General features: G+C 47.9%; 1 protein-coding gene and 1 long non-coding RNA gene across 2 annotated transcripts in view; both read left to right on the top strand.

Annotated features, from left to right (window-relative positions):
* The window catches only part of MBLAC2 (metallo-beta-lactamase domain containing 2), a 123289-nt gene that overhangs the window by 16447 nt on the left and 84348 nt on the right, over positions 1 to 22494 (top strand). The gene's annotated exons all lie outside the window — the stretch shown is intronic.
* LOC144818205 (uncharacterized) lies at positions 415 to 1235 on the top strand. The gene is made up of 3 exons (XR_013607067.1): positions 415 to 493; positions 588 to 644; positions 1062 to 1235. It is a non-coding gene; the product is annotated as an uncharacterized LOC144818205 (long non-coding RNA).

Genomic DNA, 22494 nt, shown 5'->3' with positions numbered 1-22494 from the left:
TATAACATTACTCTAACTTAATTAATTTTCGTGGAATTCTACCCCTTTTTTCGTAGTTTACTAATAAGGCGGCATTACTTTGTTGATATATAATTTTTCCGTACACAACATTACAAGTGTTACTGTAGCGCGATAACATCTTTGTATACTGATATTTATTTATACGATTCGTTTAATAATAAAAAGCTTTAAATTGTGAAATATCTGATAAAACCAGGACAGAATTTGAGGCTTACGTGTTGGCTTTGGGGTCTTAACCTCTTGTTCACACGTCCTATGTTTACTATTTGGGTCCCTGGAGGCTTGGGAGCATTTACGAGCTATAGAGATGAAATGTTTACATAGGACGAATTATGCACCATTAAGTGGTGACTTTTGAGAAATAGACTGAGATTAAGTTTTCATTGTAGGTATTTGGAAACTGAATTAACATTTGCTACGGACGATTGGAAGAAGATATAAGATCCACGTTCGTTTTTGGAACTATATTCGCGTGAGTTTACTCATTAATTTATTGATGTACCTTTGAAGTAAACTATAGACTGACAATGATGATTATTAAATCTACATTATTACTTGATCTTAAGGTTTGAATATTCAACAAATTTTAACTTCATTTGGACATGGAAACTTATAATGAATTGGTGAGTGATGCCACTTATTTACTGGTGGTCACCTCGGTTGTTTTAGAGATAGGTTGGTGTTTTTGGATGTTTTATAAGACGGCTTTCTTTCTTTGTTTGATTTACGGTTTTTGGTTTATAATTTTATTTTTTTCTCTTGTCTTTTTCCTTCTCTGGTTTTAGTATTGCTAATGGGTGCTCCTTGATTGTATAATCACCTCTCGGGTGTGGTGTTTGGTTCTACTTTTGATTGCACATAACTTTTTAGAAGTGTATTACTATATGGGATAGGAATGTCCCTGGAAACACTTTGTCTGTTCTTGAGTAGTTTACTGGAATGCTTTGAGACATTGTTTTCAATGACTGTAACATTGTTACATCTCATACAGTCGCATACGTTGTCTTAAAACAGTAATTAGACTCTTTAATGAATTCTAGCCCTGAGGAAGTCCGTGGTTGATTGAACACAGGACGAAACACGTGTTGGCTAGTGGCAGCTAATTCTGTTCCTCTGAAGAAATACATAATCGTTGGAATAAAGAAGAAATCTGTGAAGAACAACTTGTCTCTATGAACTTTTTACGTGGAGTATGAGCTCAGGATATACCTCATGTCCTACACTTGTAAGATGTTACAAGGCAGATCCAATGCTAACCTATGGGAGAGTAGGCCTTGCTGTACTTAAACACACAATTAGCAGTATTTCACTAACAGGACATGTAAAACACAACAGTACATGTCCTACCTTTAAGATACATTGCACTCTGCCATGGGGCTACCTTTGGCCTTACATAGGGGTGTTTTACATGTAATAAAAGGGAAGGTTTGGGCCTGGCAAATGGGCACACATGCCAGGTCGAAATGACAGTTTAAAACTGCATATACAGACACTGAAGTGACAGGTCTGAGACTTGTTTGCAAGGCTACTCATGGGGGTGGCATAATCAGTGCTGCACGCCTGTTAGCAGCATTCGATTTACAGGCCCTGGGCACCCACAGTGTGATGTACTCTGGACTTGCTAGTAAATCAAATATGCCATTCGTGGAAAACCAAAATACCATTACATTTTAGGGAGAAAGCATAGAACTTTCTAAACATGATTTTTATTTCTGGCCAGTTTCCTGTCAACTGGAAAAAACATCTATCCTACCCCTTTTGAAGAAACTTTCACTTGACCCCCTTAAAGTCAAGAACTAAAGACCAATATCACACCTCCCTCTATCAGCGAAGATTCTTGAATAGGCCATTAACCAGGTTGGTCATGACCTTTCTTGAAACTAACAACCTCCTTGATCCATCACGGCATGGATTTTAGATGTAACCACTGTACAGAATCCGTTCTTATAGCAGCCACAGAGGAAATCAGAGCCTTTGTAGATGGAGGTGGTAAGGCAGCCCTGATCTTGCTGGACCTCTTGGCTGCTTTCTACATGGTTGTCCACTCCATTCTTATCAACCAACTTGAAAGTATTGGCATCAAGGGTACTGCTTTAAAACTGATCAGTTCCTTCCTGTCTGATCAGAAACAAGTGGTTTCCTTGGATGGTTTCACCTCTGATCCTTTCACACTTCCCTGCAGGATCCTTCGGGGAGCCTTGCTAAGTCTTACCCTCTTTAATGTTTAAATCACTTCTTTGAATAAATGTATTCATTCATACGGCTTCTCTGTATTTTCGTATGCCGATAATACTCAAATAGTGTTGGCGGTCTCCACTGATCCCAGAAAAGTAGCATTTCAGTTTAGTAGTGGTATGGACAGTATTGCTGGCTGTTTGCAAATTAACTGTTTAAAGTAAAACTTTGTAAAAACAGAGGTGATATTGTTTGGCAACGATGCCTCCTATTGGAATACCACCTGGTGGCTCCCCAAATCTTGGGCCTCTTCCACTGTCAGTCCAGAGAGCAAGAGACTTAGGGGTAATTTTTGACACCAAGGTAGCCTTCATCGACCATGCCAACCAGGTAACTTCTTCCTTTTTCCTCACTTTGAGAATACTGGTAAAAAGTCTTCCCTTCCTTCGAATGAACTAAATAAAAACTGTTGTCATAGCCCTAGTAGTCTCCTAATTAGAATACTGTAATGCCTTAGATGTAGGCTCACAAAAACCCTACTATATAAACTGCAAACTCTACAGAATGCAGAAGCTCGGGTGCTTCTGAATCTTCCTAAATTTTGTTCTGTTTCCCAAACTCTATGTGACTTACTCTGGCTACCAATCAGGGCACCAATTAAGTTTAGAGCACTATGCTGGGCTCACGAAGTCTTTCACCAGGTTGGTCCTCTCTTCCTTCAATAAATATTCAAGTGGTACCTGCACACAGCTTGTGTTCTAATGTAGCCAAACAAATATGAACTCCTAGGATCAAAAAAACACATTGGGGTGGAAGAAGTTTCTCTCATGTTACATCTAAATGATGGAACTCCATGTCCGACTGTTGGACCTGCGATGGGCAAGCCCAGCACAAAGGGGGGTAGCTTGGCTCAAGTGCCAAGGCAGTGAAGGCTGTAGTGCTAAGCCGGCTCTGACCCAATAATAACCCCCTGCACAGTCACACTAAAAAGGACACCACACCACTGCTGTAGAAAAATACGATTCATTTATGTAAAAGTTCTCTGCTTGTGAATAGGGATCAATTGGAAAGCACAGTTACATTTCACTTTTCACAAAACTCTGGGATTCAGGTTAAGAATAAATACAATACATAGGAATTCAGGAATACTGGTATTGCATAAATATTGAGATTAGCTCTGTTCAATAAATAGATTAAATAGCAGGCTCAACTGTCACCATTACATGAATTAAATACCACTTGTACATAGCGCATTACTTTCTAGTTCATTTAGTCTTCAAAGCCACATTTCCATTTTAATAACGCTGCCACCAATTAGAGAAAGTCATGCAGTTGACTCTGGTAAGTAACACACTTTTAGTAAATGGTTGTTTACAGTACTTGTGGAGTTCTGAGGACTGCCTGCGGTCACACGGTGAGCGGGGACTCCTTTTAGTTCACTCGGGAACTATGCGTGTATGACTGGAAAAACAAGGAAACCCAGTAAGTCCTTCATTCGGCCCTACGCGGCCACCGGGGAAGGATGTCCGCTGCCGGTGGGGGTTGACTCGAGCCTGCAGTGCTACTGCAGGCTCCTAGGCGGCTCAGTTCGACGTCGCTGGACGGACGAACGGACGCACATAGGGGTTCTTGCCTTCAGCGCTCACTTAACTCAATGTCGGGCACAGTTCCAATTTACCACGGCGCACCAACAGGGGAATCAGACTTCCTCACAACGGCTGGATCGATTAGCGATTCAGTCGGGCACAGTATTCTCCTACGCCAGCATCAGGGAATTCACGGGCTCCTGGGACCTCCCTCCAACTTCCTCACACGGGGGCTGGTCCCGCACACGGCAACAGTTTCCCGGGTCTCGGAAAGGGCAGGGACGCAGATCCCGCCCAGTAAAGGCCGGCCTCTCCCCGCCCCGGCGCACCACCTCACCTTCTCACTTTGGGCACCAACCAGGAAGCGCGCAACGCCGGTGGGGCTCGGAGACGTCCGAGTCCCCCGCGCTTGGCGCTACACGTGAAGGGGGCAGAGGATGAGGTCACGGCGATCGGGCACACGCCTCGCGACCCGACTTCTTCCTCAGTCTGACGCCACCGGGGGGGGCGGGGAGGCACACAAACTCGGCCACAGTCTTCTGGGGCACAGAGGTGCTAGCTGGGCAGGCGCTGTAGGCGCAAGGGTTCAAAATTACGCCTGACTGGAACGCCAGTCAGTATCCACAATATTAACCCTTGCCACACTACTGCCTGTTCTCTCAGCCACCTCAAGGGTAAGCAGGGCAGGTGTCTTCTCTGGTGTCAAGTCAGGAATAGGGGTCACACCTCTTCAGCAGCTATCAGCATCTAGGTGTAGTAGTCTAATCAACTCCCCTCTCTCTTCAATAAAATGGCCGCCAGGGTCTGGGCTTTATATAGCCAGAGCCCTGAGGTACTGGCACCAGCCAGAAGGTTCTAGAACCTTTCCTGGCTGTGTCAATGGGTTGACACATTCTGAGGTGTCTTATGGTCACTCACAGCCACCGTACTGGGGCTCTGGAGCGGCCATTTTGTGTACCTGAAGAAATCTTAAGAATTCCTGTCAGGAAAGCGCGCCAACCACAAAGGGCGCCAAAACCTCAGAAGGTCAGGGTTCAAGGAGGTTCCAATGGGAGTCACTCTCATGAGAAAAATATGTGTCCACTATTTTAAGGTTAAACACACACAGGTTGCCAACCTCAGTTTTAATGGCCACAGGTTTCTCCAGGCGCCTTGTACATAGGTGCCAGAAACCTTGTGAGCAACTGGGTGTCAAGGAACACCTAGCCCCATGAAACAACACACAAAGAGGTCCTGGTAGACAAATGAAAAGCGACAAATTTTGGGAGGTACAGGGGAACAAAAGAAATTATAGTGGTGAGGGGACTCTCAGAAGCAGACGGGTCCAACATGCGTCCCCCCCAGCTGAAAGTGGGGAGAGCTACCCAAACCCTTGGGAGTTCTCAACACTATGGCGGAAATACCTGGAGAGACCGTCTGCATTGGCGTGGTCAACTCCGGGCCGATGTTCCACCCGAAAGTCCATTCCCTGTAGGGAGATAGACCACCTTAACAGTTTGGGGTTTTCCCCCTTCATCTGCATGAGCCAGCGAAGGGGTCGGTGGTCCGTCTGAACAAGGAAGTGCGAACCAAACCGGTATGGTCACAGCTTCTTCAGTGCCCAGACCACCGCAAAGGCTTCCCGCTCAATGGTACTCCACCTCTGTTCCCGGGGAAGCAGTCTCCGTGACAGAAAGACCACAGGTTGATCCAGACCCTCTTCATTGAGTTGCGATAGCACCACCCCAATGCCAATATCGGATGCATCTGTCTGGACAATGAACTCTTTCGAAAAATCTGGAGCCTTCAGGACTGGAGCTTTACACAATGCTTGTTTCAGAGTGTCGAAGGCTCGCTGGCAAGCCTCCGCCCAGATGACTCTCCTGGGTTGCTTTTTGGCTGTGAATTCTGTAAGGGGTGCCACGATAGTGCCATACCCCTTGACGAACCGTCTGTAGTAACCTGTGAGGCCCAGGAAGGCTCGGACCTCAGTCTGGGTCTTGGGGGGTTTGCAGGCCATGATTGCCTCAATCTTCGCTTGAAGGGGCTGCACCGTTCCCCGGCCCACCAAGTGACCTAAGTACACTACCGACCCCTGTCCAATCTGACATTTGCTGGCCTTGATCGTCAAGCCAGCCCGTTCCAGGGCCTGGAGAACGGCTTGCAAGTGCTGCAAGTGATCCTCCCAACTGCTACTGAAGACAGCTATGTCATCCAAGTAAGCAGCAGAGAATGACTCCATCCCGGTGAGGATCGTGTTCACCAGCCGCTGGAAAGTGGCAGGAGCGTTCTTGAGCCCGAAAGGCATAACGCAGACCTGGAAGTGTCCATCAGGTGTGGAGAAGGCTGACCTTTCCTTGGCTCCATCAGTCATGGGAATCTGCCAGTACCCTGCAGTGAGGTCAATGGTACTGAGATATTGGGCAGCTCCCAACCGGTCAATCAATTCATCCGCCCGAGGGATCGGATGAGCATCGGTTTTCGTTACTGAATTGAGTCCTCGGTAATCCACACAGAATCGTAATTCTGGTGTGGTGCCAGGTGGGGCAGCTTTGGGTACCAAAACCACCGGGCTGGACCAAGGGCTGCTTGAAGGTTCAATGACTCCTAGCTCCAGCATCTTAGCTACCTCGCTTTGGATACTGGCCTTCACCTTGTCAGACAGCCGATAAGACCTTGACTTCACAGGTGGGCTGTCTCCTGTGTCCACGTCGTGGGTACACAGATGGGTCTTATCCGGGACAAAGGAGAACAGCGGAGCGAATGTCCCCAGGACCTGGCGACATTCCCCCAGCTGCTCAGGAGTCGGGGATGGTGAGAGTTTTACTCCCTCCACTGACCCATCCTTTTCTTGAGACGCAAAGAGGTCGGGAGAGGCTCAGTGTCCTCTTCCTCCGATCCGTCAGTCACCATCATCAGCATGACTTCGGGCCTCTCATAGTGGGGCTTGAGGCGATTGGCATGTAACACCCGATGCGGATGCCGAGGGGTCCTTACATCCACCAGATAGGTAGACTTGCCCATCTTCTCCAATACCTCATAGGGGCCTGTCCAACGGTCCTGGAGAGCACTCAGCTCCCCCGGCTCCATCACCCACACCTTCTGTCCAGGCTCCAACTCCACTGGGTGAGCATTGTGGTCATACCACGCTTTCATGACTGCTTGACTGGCTTCCAAGTTGTCAGAAGCTTGCTTCCACAACTTAGCCATTTGGCTCCAGAAGGCCAGCAAGTAGCTCACCACATCCTGGGGAACTTTCCGTGGAGACTTTTCCCAGGAGTCCCTCACCAGGCTGAGAGGTCCACGTACAGGGTGCCCGTACAAAAGCTCGAAGGGGCTGAAGCCCACTCCCTTCTGTGGCACTTCCCTGTAGGAAAAGAGCAAACAGGGTAGGAGGACGTCCCATTTCCTCCGCAGGCTTTCGGGTAGACTTCTGATCATACCCTTTAAGGTTTGGTTGAACCTCTCCACGAGGCCATTGGCCTGTGGGTGATAAGGAGTGGTGAACCGGTAGGTCACTCCACACTCCTTCCACATTGCCCGCATATACGCTGACATGAAGTTGGTCCCCCTGGCAGACACAACTTCTTTGGGGAATCCCACTCGGGTAAAGATCCCCATCAGGGCCTTCGCCACTACCGGTGCAGTAATGGTTCTCAGAGGAACTGCCTCTGGATACCTTGTGGCGTGATCCACCAGTACCAGGATAAACCTGTGACCGGATGATGTCGGTGGATCTAGGGGCCCAGCAATGTCGATGCCCACCCTTTCAAAGGGGGTGCCAACAACGGGAAGTGGTTCCAGGGGAGCCTTCAGCTTCATCCCTGTTTTCCCGCTGGCTTGGCATGACACGCACGACCGACAGTATGTGTCGGACGCCACCCTCATTCGAGGCCAATAAAAGTGGGGGACAAGCCAGGCAAAGGTCTTGTCCTGACCCAAGTGTCCTGCCAAGGGAATCTCATGAGCCAACTCTAATAGGAAGGCTCGGTAACACTGTGGGACTACCAGGGCCCGTGACAGTCCGTGCACTGGCGCCCTGGGTTCACTGTAGAGGAGACCTTCCTCCCAGTAAACACGATAGTTCCCAGACTCGTTACCTGCTGCCTGGGCTTCAGCCTGTTGCCTTAGACCCTCGAGGGTGGGACATTCCCTCTGTCCCTTGCTTAGTTCCTCCCTGGACAGTCCTCCCTCCACTCGCCACTCAGCGGGGATAGGTAGGTCCTCCATCAGAACCATGTCCTCCTCCGCGGACTCCGGGTCCACCTCCACAGGTGGCCTATCCGTCTCACGGGGCACGGACATCGAGGCAGGCTCCTCCTGTCCTCGAGATGCTCCCTCATCAGCAGCTGGGCGGGCCATTGTTCCAGGCTCCAACCCATGCGACTTCTCCTCCCGAGCAGCCGCAGACCTGGTACTCACACAGGCCCAATCAGGTGTACCCAGCATCTCAGAATGAGTCCGGTATTCCACCTCCTTCCAAGCATTGTGCTCCATATCATTGCCCAGCAGACAATCAACTGGCACGGCGGGGCTTACGGCAACTCGAAGTGAACCTGCAACCCCTCCCCACTCAAAGGGAACCTCGGCCACAGGATAGTGGCCCATTCTGCCGTCAGCCATCGCGGCTGGATGAAGTACGCCTGGAATTACCTGCTCTGAGGACACCAGATGACTCCTTACCATAGTCATACTGACTCCTGTATCTCTCAGAGCTTCCCCTCTATGGCCATTGATGATGACCCACTGCCCATACTTGGTAGTATTTGAGGGCACCTGGATCTTTGGAACCATCTCCCGATCACCCAGGGACACTAAGGTAACTCCCGCCCACTCCCTCCCCTTAACTAAGGGCATCTCCTCCCCGAGCACTACACTAGCAACTCCCGGGGCCTTTCCTCCAGTGGGAGGGGGTGGTCCCTTTGGGCATTTCACGTCTCCCTTATAATGTCCAACACCACCGCACTCAAAGCAATGGACAACCCTTGGCTGCTGACTCTGGCCAGGATTAGGGTGCTTCTGCGGGTTAGCCTTAAAGTTGGAGAAGGAACTTTTCCCCTTAAAGTTATCTTGGGGGCCTTTGGAGAACTCCTTTTTCTTATTATCTCCCCCCTCTTTCTTCTGGGGAGCGCCCTGTCCGGACTTCTGAAAATCTCCTCCCGTCCCCCTGGTGGACACTCGGGTACTTGTCCAAATGTCCGCCTCCTCAGCAAGCTTACGGGGGCAAGTAAGTTTGCTGTCTACCAGGTGTTGCCTCAGCTCGGGAAGACATTTCTCGAGTAGATGTTCCTTGAGTATTAGGTCGTACAACCCTCGATAGTCTTCCACCTCACTACCTTGGACCCACCCATCTAGGGCTTTCTTGGCATAATCCAGGAAGTCACCCCAATTCTGTGAGCTCAGTTTGTGGCTGCCCCTAAACCTCTGCCGGTATTTCTCTGGGGTCAACCCAAACTTTCTGATGAGCGCCACCTTCATGGCGGGGTAATCTACCTGCTCCTCCCGGTCTAGGGCCAATGGGGCATCCCTACCTGTCGGAGGCATGTAGTGGTACAATCCACCACCCCAATGCTTCTCATGGATCCCATGGGCTCTTAAGGAGACCTCATAGGCTGTCAGACACTTGGCTATGTCGTCTCCAGCGGTATAACTGGCGACCACGTCCTTGGGTAAATGAGGCCTGGGCTCCCTGACAAATTCCTTTGACTCGACACCCCGCGGAGTGATGTTACGGGCTTGGAGGTCGAGCTCTCGTAGCTTGAGCTCATGTTCCATCCTCCTCCCTTCTCTCTCTCTCCTATCCTCCATCTCCAGCTTGGCCAACTCCCATCTGAACTGTCTCTCCTCTCTCTTGTCGGCTAACTCGGTCTCTGACAACCCTCTTGAGGATACACTGCTGCCCTCCCGTGAGGCTACCTTGGGGCTGATTGACATCTCAACCACCCCCAGGGGACATTCTGCAGTTACCTCAATGACAGTACCTCTGTCTGACTCCTCCTCCTCTACCGTTCCCTACGGATGTGCTTCCACCCAGGCTCGCAGACTAGTACGGAGCTCCTCTCTTTTGGCCCCTCGCCTAACGAACACTCCCCTTTCCTGACAGAAATCCTTGAGCTGTGCCACAGTATAGGTCTCCAGCTCTGACATTTCGAATTCCATCTTGTCAGTGAAAAGTGTGGACAACCACCCCAAAGTAGGTTATAAGGATATGAGACTCTGAGGGTCACCTCCACCCACCTCCAGAAGAGAATTTGAAAAAAACAAAATGTTAAATCAGAGGGCCGCTGGGAGAAAACTCTGGGTGTGTACCTGTGACGCACACTGAATTATTATGGGGTACAGAACAAGCACGGCTTGCAATCCCACCCGCTGAGCACCAATTTTATGTTGGACCTGCGATGGGCAAACCCAGCACAAAGGGGGGTAGCTTGGCTCAAGTGTCAAGGCAGTGAAGGCTGTAGTGCTAAGCCGGCTGTGACCCAATAATAACCCCCTGCACAGTCACACTAAAAAGAAGGACACCACACCACTGCTGTAGAAAAATACGATTCATTTATGTAAAAGTTCTCTGCTTGTGAATAGGGATCAATTGGAAAGCACAGTTACATTTCACTTTTCACAAAACTCTGGGATTCAGGTTAAGAATAAATACAGGGAATAAATACAATACATAGGAATTCAGGAATACTGGTATTGCATAAATATTGAGATTAGCTCTGTTCAATAAATAGATTAAATAGCAGGCTCAACTGTCACCATTACATGAATTAAATACCACTTGTACATAGCGCATTACTTTCTAGTTCATTTAGTCTTCAAAGCCACATTTCCATTTTAATAACGCTGCCATCAATTAGAGAAAGTCATGCAGTTGACTCTGGTAAGTAACACACTTTTAATAAATGGTTGTTTACAGTACTTGTGGAGTTCTGAGGACTGCCTGCGGTCACACGGTGAGCGGGGACTCCTTTTAGTTCACTCGGGAACTATGCGCGTATGACTGGAAAAACAAGGAAACCCAGTAAGTCCTTCATTCGGTCCTATGCGGCCACCGGGGAAGGATGTCCGCTGCCGGTGGGGGTTGACTCGAGCCTGCAGTGCTACTGCGGGCTCCTAGGCGGGTCAGTTCGACGTCGCTGGACGGACGAACAGCCGCACACAGGGGTTCTTGCCTTCAGCGCTCACTTAACTCAATGTCGGGCACAGTTCCACTTTACCACGGTGCACCAACAGGGGAATCAGACTTCCTCACAACGGCTGGATCGATTAGCGATTCAGTCGGGCACAGTATTCTCCTACGCCAGCATCAGGGAATTCACGGGCTCCTGGGACCTCCCTCCAACTTCCTCACACGGGGGCTGGTCCCGCCCACGGCAACAGTTTCCCGGGTCTCGGAAAGGGCAGGGACGCAGATCCCGCCCAGTAAAGGCCGGCCTCTCCCCGCCCCGGCGCACCACCTCACCTTCTCACTTTGGGCACCAACCAGGAAGCACGCAACGCCGGTGGGGCTCGGAGGCGTCCGAGTCCCCCGCACTTGGCGCTACATGTGAAGGGGGCACAGGATGAGGTCACGGTCACGGCGATCGGGCACACGCCTCGCGACCCGACTTCTTCCTCAGTCTGACGCCACCGGGGGGGGGGGGGGGGGGGCGGGGAGGCACACAAACTTGGCCACAGTCTTCTGGGGCACAGAGGTGCTAGCTGGGCAGGCGCTGTAGGCGCAAGGGTTCAAAATTACGCCTGACTGGAACGCCAGTCAGTATCCACAATATTAACCCTTGCCACACTACTGCCTGTTCTCTCAGCCACCTCAAGGGTAAGCAGGGCAGGTGTCTTCTCTGGTGTCAAGTCAGGAATAGGGGTCACACCTCTTCAGCAGCTATCAGCATCTAGGTGTAGTAGTCTAATCAACTCCCCTCTCTCTTCAATAAAATGGCCGCCAGGGTCTGGGCTTTATATAGCCAGAGCCCTGAGGTACTGGCACCAGCCAGAAGGTTCTAGAACCTTCCCTGGCTGTGTCAATGGGTTGACACATTCTGAGGTGTCTTATGGTCACTCACAGCCACCGTACTGGGGCTCTGGAGCGGCCATTTTGTGTACCTGAAGAAATCTTAAGAATTCCTGTCAGGAAAGCGCGCCAACCACAAAGGGCGCCAAAACCTCAGAAGGTCAGGGTTCAAGGAGGCTCCAATGGGAGTCACTCTCATGAGGAAAATATGTGTCCACCATTTTAAGGTTAAACACACACAGGTTGCCAACCTCAGTTTTAATGGCCACAGGTTTCTCCATGCGCCTTGTACATAGGTGGCAGAAACCTTGTGAGCAACTGGGTGTCAAGGAACACCTAGCCCCATGAACGAAACAACACACAAAAAGGTCCTGGTAGACAAATGAAAAGTGACAAATTTTGGGAGGTACAGGGGAACAAAAGAAATTATAGTGGTGAGGGGACTCTCAGAAGCAGACGGGTCCAACACCGACCATCTCCAAAATCAACCTAAACATTAGGAAATTGCTAAAAATGTGGCTTTTCTGCTCAGCTGTCTAATCACACTTGTTCTACCTCGTGTGTGACTTCATCTGACACTAGTACCAAGACACCATTTGGTATTTGCACGCTCTACAAATCTATTAACATAACATAACTTTAGCAGTGGTAAAGTGCCCAGAGTCCTAAAGCCAACAAAAGAAGGTCAGATAAATAGGAGGAAGAAGGCAAAAAGTGTGCGGATAACACTGCAAAAAGGGCCAGGTCCAACAGGTTTCATAAATAACAGTGTGATGGGAGTATTTGGGACTAATTCAATCAATCTGGGAGTTATATGCACATTGCTAACGATTCATTGAGGACTAGATGGGTTACTCAGTAAATGGGTATGGAACAATTTCTCTAGTGTCTTTAGTGGTAGAATGTTAAAACTACTATTTACATGAGGTAGGTAAGAGTTGTCATTGCCACACCTGGAAAGATAATATCTAGCAACTCCACTCCAGTTCTTTGCCAAATGATTTGCGGATATATTATGGAAATGGGTGTGCTAAGTAAATGTTTCAGCTACAAAAACGTTTGAATGAGCGATCAATTCCACAGCTGTTAATTTCAGCAAATGGGGCATGAAATGGAGAAGAATAGTGGTAGAACACAATGCGCATTGTAATCACCAGTTTAGGGATTTGTCGTCTTTGTTAAAGCAGCTGCGAACATGTTCTTATCTAAGTGGAATGCTGATCATGTACGGAGGTGGCCGATCTCCATAATCGGCCCTGCAAATTATCACGCATCATGCGTTAGACTAATGCATTTCAGTGTGGTGGTCCGCATCACCGCAATGAAATGCGAAGTCACGCATAATAGCGCCTCATCAGCAGCGCTAAGTAAACATGCACCATAGTAACTAATTAAACCAAAGCTGGTCTCTCTGGAGTGGCGGTGCGCTCTGCGCCCTTATTCCTACAGTCTTGAGGGCGAGCCTGCAGCTATATGCTGCTACAATGTGACAGAAATTCACCAGACATGCGCCGCAGCATTGATTAATCACCACGTTCATGACGTTGTGGCGCCAGCGCCACTTGTTACGGGGCGGGCGGCTAGAGTTAGAATAAAGCGCGGGTGCCGCTGCAGGCACTGATCTTATCACTGCGCAAGGCGTTAACTTGCTCTTCTGGTAAGCCTAAGTGTGCGCTCGTGTGATTTCTAAAGCGCAGCCCTTCCAGGAAGTGGAAAGTTCAGCGCATTGGTTTTAATAATATAAATCTATACGGTAGCAGGGCTACCAGGATAGTAGCTGGCCACCAGTGAAGCTAACGTGTGGTGTGTGCATTATTTATAGGCCACTTCGCAACACTACAGGAGGGTCGGTGCACGGACAAAGAATCGAAGAGACGCAGCTACTGCTTCTCGTCTATAACTCCGCTCACTCTGCTGGGGCACATAATTACCAAATGTATTAATTGGTCTTTGGAATGAAGGCTTTCTAATGCCAAAGAAGCTATTTAAAATAAACTAGCTCCGTACTACTTTTTGTAGAAGTTCCCGGGTCTTATCAGGTTCTCCTTCGGTTGTCCCAGGCTGTGAAAATTTCCTGCCCGCCAGCCGGGCCGCAAGGCATTGAGCAATGAATTGCTGTTCCTCTGCAGCCGATGTTCGCGAATCGATCATCACTTGTTCACCTCATGACCTCGACACTAAACTATGCTCTGCCCAGGCAGTCGGAGCCCAACTAGTGCCCCGGTCTCATCACGCAAGCATGAGAGTCTCAAGTGAGAGCAGGTGACGCATATTGAGGATACAGTGCAGCACGGCTCGCTGTCTGACTCCCTTAAGAGACAGGCTAACGATCTCGCTGTGATAAGCAGGCAGCTCTTCTCAGTGGATCATTCTATCAAGAGACCACACCAGGTAAGTCAGATATTGATTTAATAATCGCTCCTGAAATTCAGAATGTTTATTAAGAAAATGGCGAGGGGGCTCCAGCACAGAATAGCGCCTTGTAAATGGGTACACTAAAGTTGTCTGTGCTGTAAATAAGGGCCAGCTCCGAGTTTTGTCTGCTTTAATAAATCGTCAAAACTGCTACTTTAGTTAAAGGGTTTAATATCTGTGCTTGACAGTGGTACTACAAGCAGCATTAGACTTGCTTAGTCAGAGATAAGGCAGATGATTAATATTCGCGCTGAAGAGCTGTTTGTGTCAGATTTTTGTCTCATGGCTGTTTTCACTCACTATTAAGTAGAGCAGTGAGTTTAAATGCATACTGCAAATAAAGTTAGCAGCATATTGTATTGTAATGAACTGTATTATATGTAGATAGCTCAGTGGGTTGCTTTTTTTGTCACAGAGAACCCTTTGATTTTTGTGGTTCAGCCACACCTGATGCTGAGGTTGAGTTGGTGGGTGCCGATTATTTAAAAATTAAATAATTGCTTTAAAAGCACATGCTACTGAGTTCGACTTTCTTATTGCTCAAATCAGCGTGATTTCTGAAATGTGTCTGTTTTCATGGACTTCATTGCATGATTTTCGCCACAAGAAAGTGTAGCTCTAACTATCATGCATTTAGTTGTTACATTTCTTTCATAAATCCACTGAATTTATGAAAATGTCACACATAAGAAATCTGAAACTTTAGCAGCTATGCTCAAATGAGTGTAATTTCTGACATTTGTATGATTTCATCGTCTTCACTGCTTCATATTGCTTGCGGGAAAGTGTCACTCACAGTCGTTGAAATGTCACTCATAATTACACAGAAAATATGAAAATGTCACTCACAGCAATCTGAAACCTTGGCAGCTATGCATAATAATGACAAGTTCATTACTTTGGTGGAAGCTCAGGAACACTTGTTTTCAGTGCGGAGAGTCATAACCTTTCATAAGCTGTGAAAATTGGCTAGTAACTCGTGGGGTGGGTTTCTACAGATTCCTCTGGAGTTACTTGCAGTGTTGGCCTTTCTTGCACCGGAGACTATTTCAACATCACATATGGCATTCAGGACAAAGAGATAGCCCGCTTTAAGGCAAGAAAGAGAAGAACAACTGATTGTGTGTAGATCACTAATGCTGACTGGGTAATGTGTACGTATATAATGTGTCACACAATGCTAGCTTTAGACTCACAGTTTTATAGCTATTTGGGAAATTAACTGTAAGCATTGAGAAGATAGTTCAAAGTCTTGTAGAGCTACTTTCTGTAAATTCATGGTAGAGGCAGTACAATTATGGGGCAGCTGTGCGCCTAATAAAAGTTATTAACATAACATAACATAACATAACATAACATTCTGGCTGCTCAGAGTGTTTGGTAAAACCATGAAGAGAAAGATGAAATGTGTTTTGTCTCCTTGATGTTGACCGAGAGGCGCAAAACCATTGCCTGTGTGGTGGAGGGCCTCCAACATGGAGACCCAGGACAGGGATGTTCAAAACTGGGCGAAAGCTATTAAAATAAAAAGATGTAAGTGGTATGAAAATCTGAAACTTAAAAAACAACATCATTTTCAAATGACTTAGACTTCAGCTTGTCTTTTTTTCTCTGAAGTTCTTTTGAGAGTCATTTCCTTTGAATCCAGCAATTTTAGCATGCAGTGGAACTCAACAGTTATTAAAGATAATGTGAAGTAAACATACTATAACCTTATCATCAACTGTAGCAGGCTATACCGGCCATTACAGTCCCACTCCAGCCTACAACAAGGGAGAGGGTATTTATAGGATATTGTAGTCCACTACAGTTGGCTATAAGGCTATTACAGCGTTCTGCCCCACAAAGGCAAAATGTCCTATATGAAAAAAGGAGGCTCCTAGGAAATGCACTGGGTTTACAGCCACTTATGACTCTGAACCTTCAGTTCATGTCACAGTTATTGATGTGTGTGTGTGACTAACAGTTGCTTTGCAGAAGCTACGGAAGTGGCTAGAACCCAGCCTCTTAATCTCTTTGGCCTCTGTCAAACTGTTTTCTTTGTTTGGCCAAGTTGAGGGAGACTGCTGCTGATCCAAATTCCTTTCTCTCTTCTTCTGAGGCTCCAGTGAGCACTGAGAGCATCAGAGATCAAGACTGGAGTACAACTTGCTGTTTACCCTTTTCTTGGCCTCCCCAGACAGCACAGAAGCAAGTCCGGAGACACCGACGGACAGAGTGGTGCTTCTCTATACCTGAGCTGCAGCCAGGTGGGGTGAAGCGCCATCACCACAACTAATGGTCTGTGGTGGATTTACTTGACCGGGATTTTGCAGGTGACAATTTATTTTATTTTGTTTTTTTAAATTTTTTTTAAAACCTTTATTAAGGCAAACAGAGCAATACAGGCGCAGGCCTACAACCACAGGGGCCGGCCGCAAAATCAGGAGATAAAGACAGGGCATTGTAAATGTGTACGATAAAAGGAGGAAGCACGTTATAATCGTAATACGTGGTCGTAGCACAGCGAAGCACAAGGATAGAAGAGGTTTCATTTTTATAATATTGAGAAGGCGGCAGCGGCTATATCAACAGAGGCATCACACTACACAATAGACAAAAAGAGACGGGAGGGGTGTACCCCTCCATGCAATCAGAAATCGATGATAAGCAATAAGGCCGAAAACACCCTACGCCCGCCGAAGGCAGGCCAGGAGTAAAGGTCAAACAATGGCAAGCAATTTAGCAAAATTTTGTGTAGAAAACCCACCCGTACAAGACAGAAAGAAGAGACAAGTGCAGATGCCTAACAGGAAAAGGATGGAAGAAGAAGATATAGCCAACCCCCTTGGGAAAAAAGAGAGAAAAGGACCATAGAACAAAACAAACTAAAATAACAAAACCCCTCCAACACCCGCCACCCTACATCACCGTAATGGCTATGGCCTACCCCACTAACAGCGTGCCTGTCGCCCCAGAGTCACCCTAAAGAAGGAAATAAAGAGAGAAAGAAGAAGACTATAAAGAAAAAGAATGAGGAGAGGAGCCGGCGATTTAGATACCCGGTCCCCCCCACCCCCGCAACTAAAATCGTAGAGACCGAGGCCATAGAAAGTACAGAGATCAGCGAACGCACAAAACGCAATCAATAACAGCCCTACAAGACGTGTCCTTGAATCACCATCAACCAGCAAGAAGTCCCTCCAAGACCCAAGCGAGGTCACCCCTGGCCACTTCTGTGAATAGTAGAACTGCTAAACAGCCTTGCAGTCAGGAGACAGGTCGATACAAAAAGTCCAATCCTTCCAGGCGGAGCAGGCAGCGCCTTCGCACAACATCGTCCCAGCCACCAAGAAACAGCCAACGATACATGGCGGCGGCCAGAATACAACAATATTCCGACCACCAACGAGACCAAGTTCAAAAACAGGTCTGCCAAGCACGGAAAGGAAAGCACAGGATGCGGGAAGCACCGCAGCACAGGAGCCAGATCCATTCGCACCCTCAAAATTGTAGACTCATCCGGGGACCCTGGCACAGCGACCGAAGGAGATTCAGCGGCACCAACTCGGGGGAAAGCCACTACGCCACAAAATGGCGGATCGGCAATGGCAGCGATCCGTACCTCCAAGTCCCGGGACTTCCGGAGCAGAGCAGTCCGCAGGGTAACCAGTGCAACCAGCACGTGACTACGCGTAAGCGTCTCCCCATGTAGCCAAAGTCCGGGGGTCTCAAATGCAGCGGTGTCTCCGTCTCCGGGAGGGGTGCACTCCAAGGGGCCATCCGCCATCTTAGCCACTTCGTTCTCCGCCACTTCCCCTCCACCTCCAAGTCCAGTCCGACCACCAGAGGCAACAGGTCTCACGGCTGATCGTCGGCGGTCGACGCCTGGTGCGGAAAGGAGAGTCACCGAAAGGCTGGGTGCGCTCCCCGCATCTCTCCGGGAGCCAACGGCCGGTTCCCGGACGGGACTATTAACATGGGCGGGCGTCACACCCAAGGGGAACCAGGCGACACGGCTTCTCTCCGGCTCGTCAACAGCTCGGGCATACGGGGCAACCTACTATTGGGAGTAGGTCAGCACCAACTCTCCCGGCTCGTGGCTCCCAGGCTCCCACTGACCAGCTTCTCATCCAAACCAGGGCCGCCAACACTACGAACACTGCCGGGCGACCTCTGCACTCGAGGCCCCGGCGTCAGCGCCAAGAAGGCCAGCAAGCAGACGAGGGCAGTTCTTCGGATCCACTGCACGGTGGAGCCCCAAAAATAGATGGTAAGTGAGCGCTTGTCTCTAACAACATAGATCATAAAGCCTCGCTCAGGATTATCAACAGGATAGGCGTGCGGGGAGGAAGGGACCTCAGAGCGAAGCGTTCATGCGACTGTTCCGATCGCCATCGTGGCTCCTCCCCCCAGGTGACAATTTTTAATTTCACTTTATACAAGCAGTAGCTAACATCGGGTCCTGAAGAAAGCATTGGTACTATACCACCAGAATGCTGAAACATGTTGACCACCATTGCGCACAGATATTATGTTAAATCTGTTTTTGCACTTTACTTTTTAGATTTGGAAAACTGAGAGAAAAATTAAAGTCCAACATCTACTCAGTATTATCCAATTTTAATTAATTTCTCACTCACACTCTTTATTCACTTGCACTGCTTTTTCAGTCGCCACTTATACTTAAAATACCATCCATAAGATCTAGTACTGACATTACATCACGCCAAAGGTTTTTCGAGCAGCCTTAATTACATCAATAGGCTGTGTTTCCTTTGTCTCCTGGGCAAGGAGAACCCAAATGATGTCAACAAGGGCGGTACAGAGCGGCTACTGATGGGAAAATTCACCCATGCCCTCGAGCTTTAGCTCACATAAATATATTTTTGTCACACGTGGGTGCATACTTGGGTCTCCACCCTAGCTAACATGCTTATTGTTTTTCCATGTTGAGGTTTTGTTCTTCGCAGTGAGTTTCTTTCTCCTTGACTCCTAGATATTATTGTTGTTATGGTACCCTTTTCTACAGCCTCTGGTTTTCCCATTCAGCTGTGCAATCCACATCCCATATGGAAAAGCAGCCAGTGTGAGTGTCAGAGGTTGTGGATTAGGACATTAGACAGTTGATAGCAGTGGGCCATTACCAGTTTTACTAGTCTGCTGTTGTTCTCCATTGTCTTCAAGGGAGCTCTCAACATTGCCTAGCGCTAATATAGCTTTATAGCTTGCCGTAGCAGGCTATACTGGCCATTAAAGTCCCGCTCCAGTATTAAAGGGCCGAGCCCAATGAGGGCCGGTACAGACCACCTATGGCTCGCTATAAACCTATTAGAATGTTCCGCCCCTTGAGGGCAGAATGTTCTTACTAGAAAAAAAAAGGCCCCTTGGATGCCCGAGGGAGTTGAAATTTCCCCTTGGCTGCAAAGCCTTTGTTCACAGCTCTTGCTGTGAATGTTCTACAGTTAACATCTGCGCACAGGGCCATGGCTGTTAGCTATTGAACATTCACAGCAAGAGCTATGAAAGAGGGCTGAAGTCAGCACCTGGTTCTCCCCAGCTGTGCTGAACTGCCTTTTGTAGTTCAGCCAAGCTAGGGAGAATCAGAAGCTGAGCAGCATTCACTCCTCCATCCCTCCTTCTGAAGCCGTAGTTACACTGAATTACAGGAGGAGGGAAGATTGAAGGCTGCGTGTGCCCTCCTGCACAGCCTCTGCCTTTTGCTTTCCTCTGCCTGATAAATATATATTTTCGCGAGGCAGGGAAAAGAGAAAGGCAGAGGCTGTGTATTAGAACATTGAAATGTTGAGGGCAGCAGGCCTATAACAGTCTTATAGGCAGCTGCTGCTCCGTTGTTTTTGATGGGCTTCGCAACATTTCAGTGTTCTAATATAAACTTAGAGCCCGCAGGCTCTACCAGACGTTAGCGGCGGCAAGGGTCTTTAACAAGAGAGCAGGCCTTTAATGGCCAGTAGAGCCCGCTACGGAGGGCTCGAAGGCTATTAGACCTTTCCGCCCCATGAGGGTAGAATGTTCTAATTAGTAAAACAAAGTCCTCACGGAGCCCAAGCTGGTTCAAATCTCCTCTGGCTCCGTGAGGCCTTTGTTAAAAACTGAAATGTTGATGCTCTGGGCTTCTACCGGCCATTAGAAGCCCTGAGCATTCCATTATTTTCAAAGGAGCTCTCAACATTCCAATGTTCAATATGTATTGGTGTCTTCTGCTGAAAATGATTGAAAGTTACAAAAAAAATATTTTGGCCAGCGCCCAGTGAGGTTATCTTGGAAGACTGCATCTGAAATGTTTGGGAGGTGTATGTTAACTGGGCACAATTGCCTATTCCCTAGAACTCTCCCAAACACGCCATAACTGTCTGCTTTATCTATCTGTGTTGCAGGAACCATCTCTACTCTCCAACTTAAAACCTCTTCGGTTTGCTATGATAAAGGATTGAAACTTCAAAATTTGTATCTATAACCAACTTTGTTTATTTCTCTAGTGAGGTAAAGAACTAAGTGATGGAAGTAATGCTTGAATTATGATAGCGATCACACTGGCCATTCTCCAGCCTATCAGTTTTCACCCACTGTACGAGTCCAACAGTTTGCAAATAAGCATAGGTCCTGCTTCTAGAAGAATAGTTCAGCCCGACCTACCAGGCCCGGTCCCCTCCAGCTAACCTGCTTGTTTTACTTTTTACTGTTGCTCACCTCCCAATGTATTCTATCACTTCAATCTTAATTCCTGCATCTAAACACCTATCGCCAGATGTATGACCATTCGCTTTTGCGAGTCGCAAATTGCGTCGAATTGCGACTCGCAAATTGTGGCTCGCAAAAGTGAATATACAACAGTGTCTCAGACACTGTTTGCGATTCCCAATGGGATCGCAAATTGCATGCCTCAATAATATTCATGAGGTAAGTGGAATTTGCGACCCCATTGGGAATGGCTAGCAGCCCCAGGGATTGTGGCCTGCTGGGGTCAGCAGACCCACATGTCGGTGACTGCTTTTTAAGAATGTTTGCATTGTCAGCATTCCGTCCATCATTTATTTGCTGTAACACTTTTCGCCCTAAGTGGGATGGGTATGCCCAGACGTGGGTCCCTTGCTCACTGTGCCACTGTATTCAAGCAAGCTTGGCTAAAGAAGGGTGACATACCCTGAAACTGGTCCCAGGATACTTGTTTCCGGTCCAGGGAGGACCTGGCCTGGCCGTTCAGTCTAGACTGTTGCCATGGGGCACAGGGTCAAGACTGATTTGCATATGGCTGGGTCCAAACTGGGGTGGCATAGTGGGCAAAAGAACAATGGATTTAACCCAGATCTTTTGACTGGGGGAGAATGTTTGTATTGTCTGCATTCCGTCCATCATTTGTTTGCTGTAACACTTTTCGCCCTAAGTGGGATGGGTATGCCCAGACATGAGTCCCTTGCTCACTGTGCCACTGGATTCAAGCTAGCCTGGCTGAAGAAGGTTGACATACCCTGAAACTGGTCCCAGGATACTTGTTTCCGGTCCAGGGAGGACCTGGCCTGGCCGTTCAGTCTAGACTGTTGCCATGGGGCACAGGGTCAAAACTGATTTGCATATGGCTGAGTCCAAACTGGGGTGGCATAGTGGGCAAAAGAACAATGGATTTAACCCAGATCTTTTAACTGGGGGGAGAATGTTTGCATTGTCAGTAGTCCATCCATCATTTGTTTGCTGTAACACTGCTTTTTAAATAAAGTAGTTAAAAAAAATGCAGCCTGTTTTCCTTAAAGAAAACGGGCTGCATTTAAAAAAAGAAAATTAAACTTTTGGGTCTAATTTCTTAAGGGCAGGCAGTGGTCCCTGGAACCACGGTCTGCTCTTAAAAAATATTTTTGCAAACAATCACAAAGGGGTAGATGGTAAGTGTGAGTGTTTTGGAGCTGCAAATGTGGTAGCAAAACAGTGGTTCCCAAACTGTGCTCCGTGGCTCCTTGGGGAGCCACCAAACCTAGCCAGGGGAGCCGCGCACCACGCACTTTAACACATTTAATGTTGAAGGGTCTGTTGGCTTCAGTAAACTAATTAGACTTAAACTCATGATGTTGATGATTTGTACATGCCTAAAGCGGTTAACTTAGTGCTTAGTTGATGGCAGGTCGAGGAAGATGACCTCAATATTTCACTGGATCCCCATGTTCCAACACTCCCAAAAGTAAGCAGAAGATGCTTGATTTATTTTGTTAGACTCGTTAATAGTTTTTTTTTCCAAATGCATTTTACACCAATGCAAGTTATCAGGAAAGTACAGTTGTCCTGTCTATTAAACACACTAATTATTAGTAAGTATTGAAA

This window comes from Lissotriton helveticus, chromosome 2_1 (genome assembly GCF_964261635.1).
Source record: "Lissotriton helveticus chromosome 2_1, aLisHel1.1, whole genome shotgun sequence".
Lineage (NCBI taxonomy): Eukaryota > Metazoa > Chordata > Amphibia > Caudata > Salamandridae > Lissotriton > Lissotriton helveticus.
Note: the sequence above shows the minus strand (reverse complement) of the source record. Positions and strands in the feature narration are given on the sequence as shown.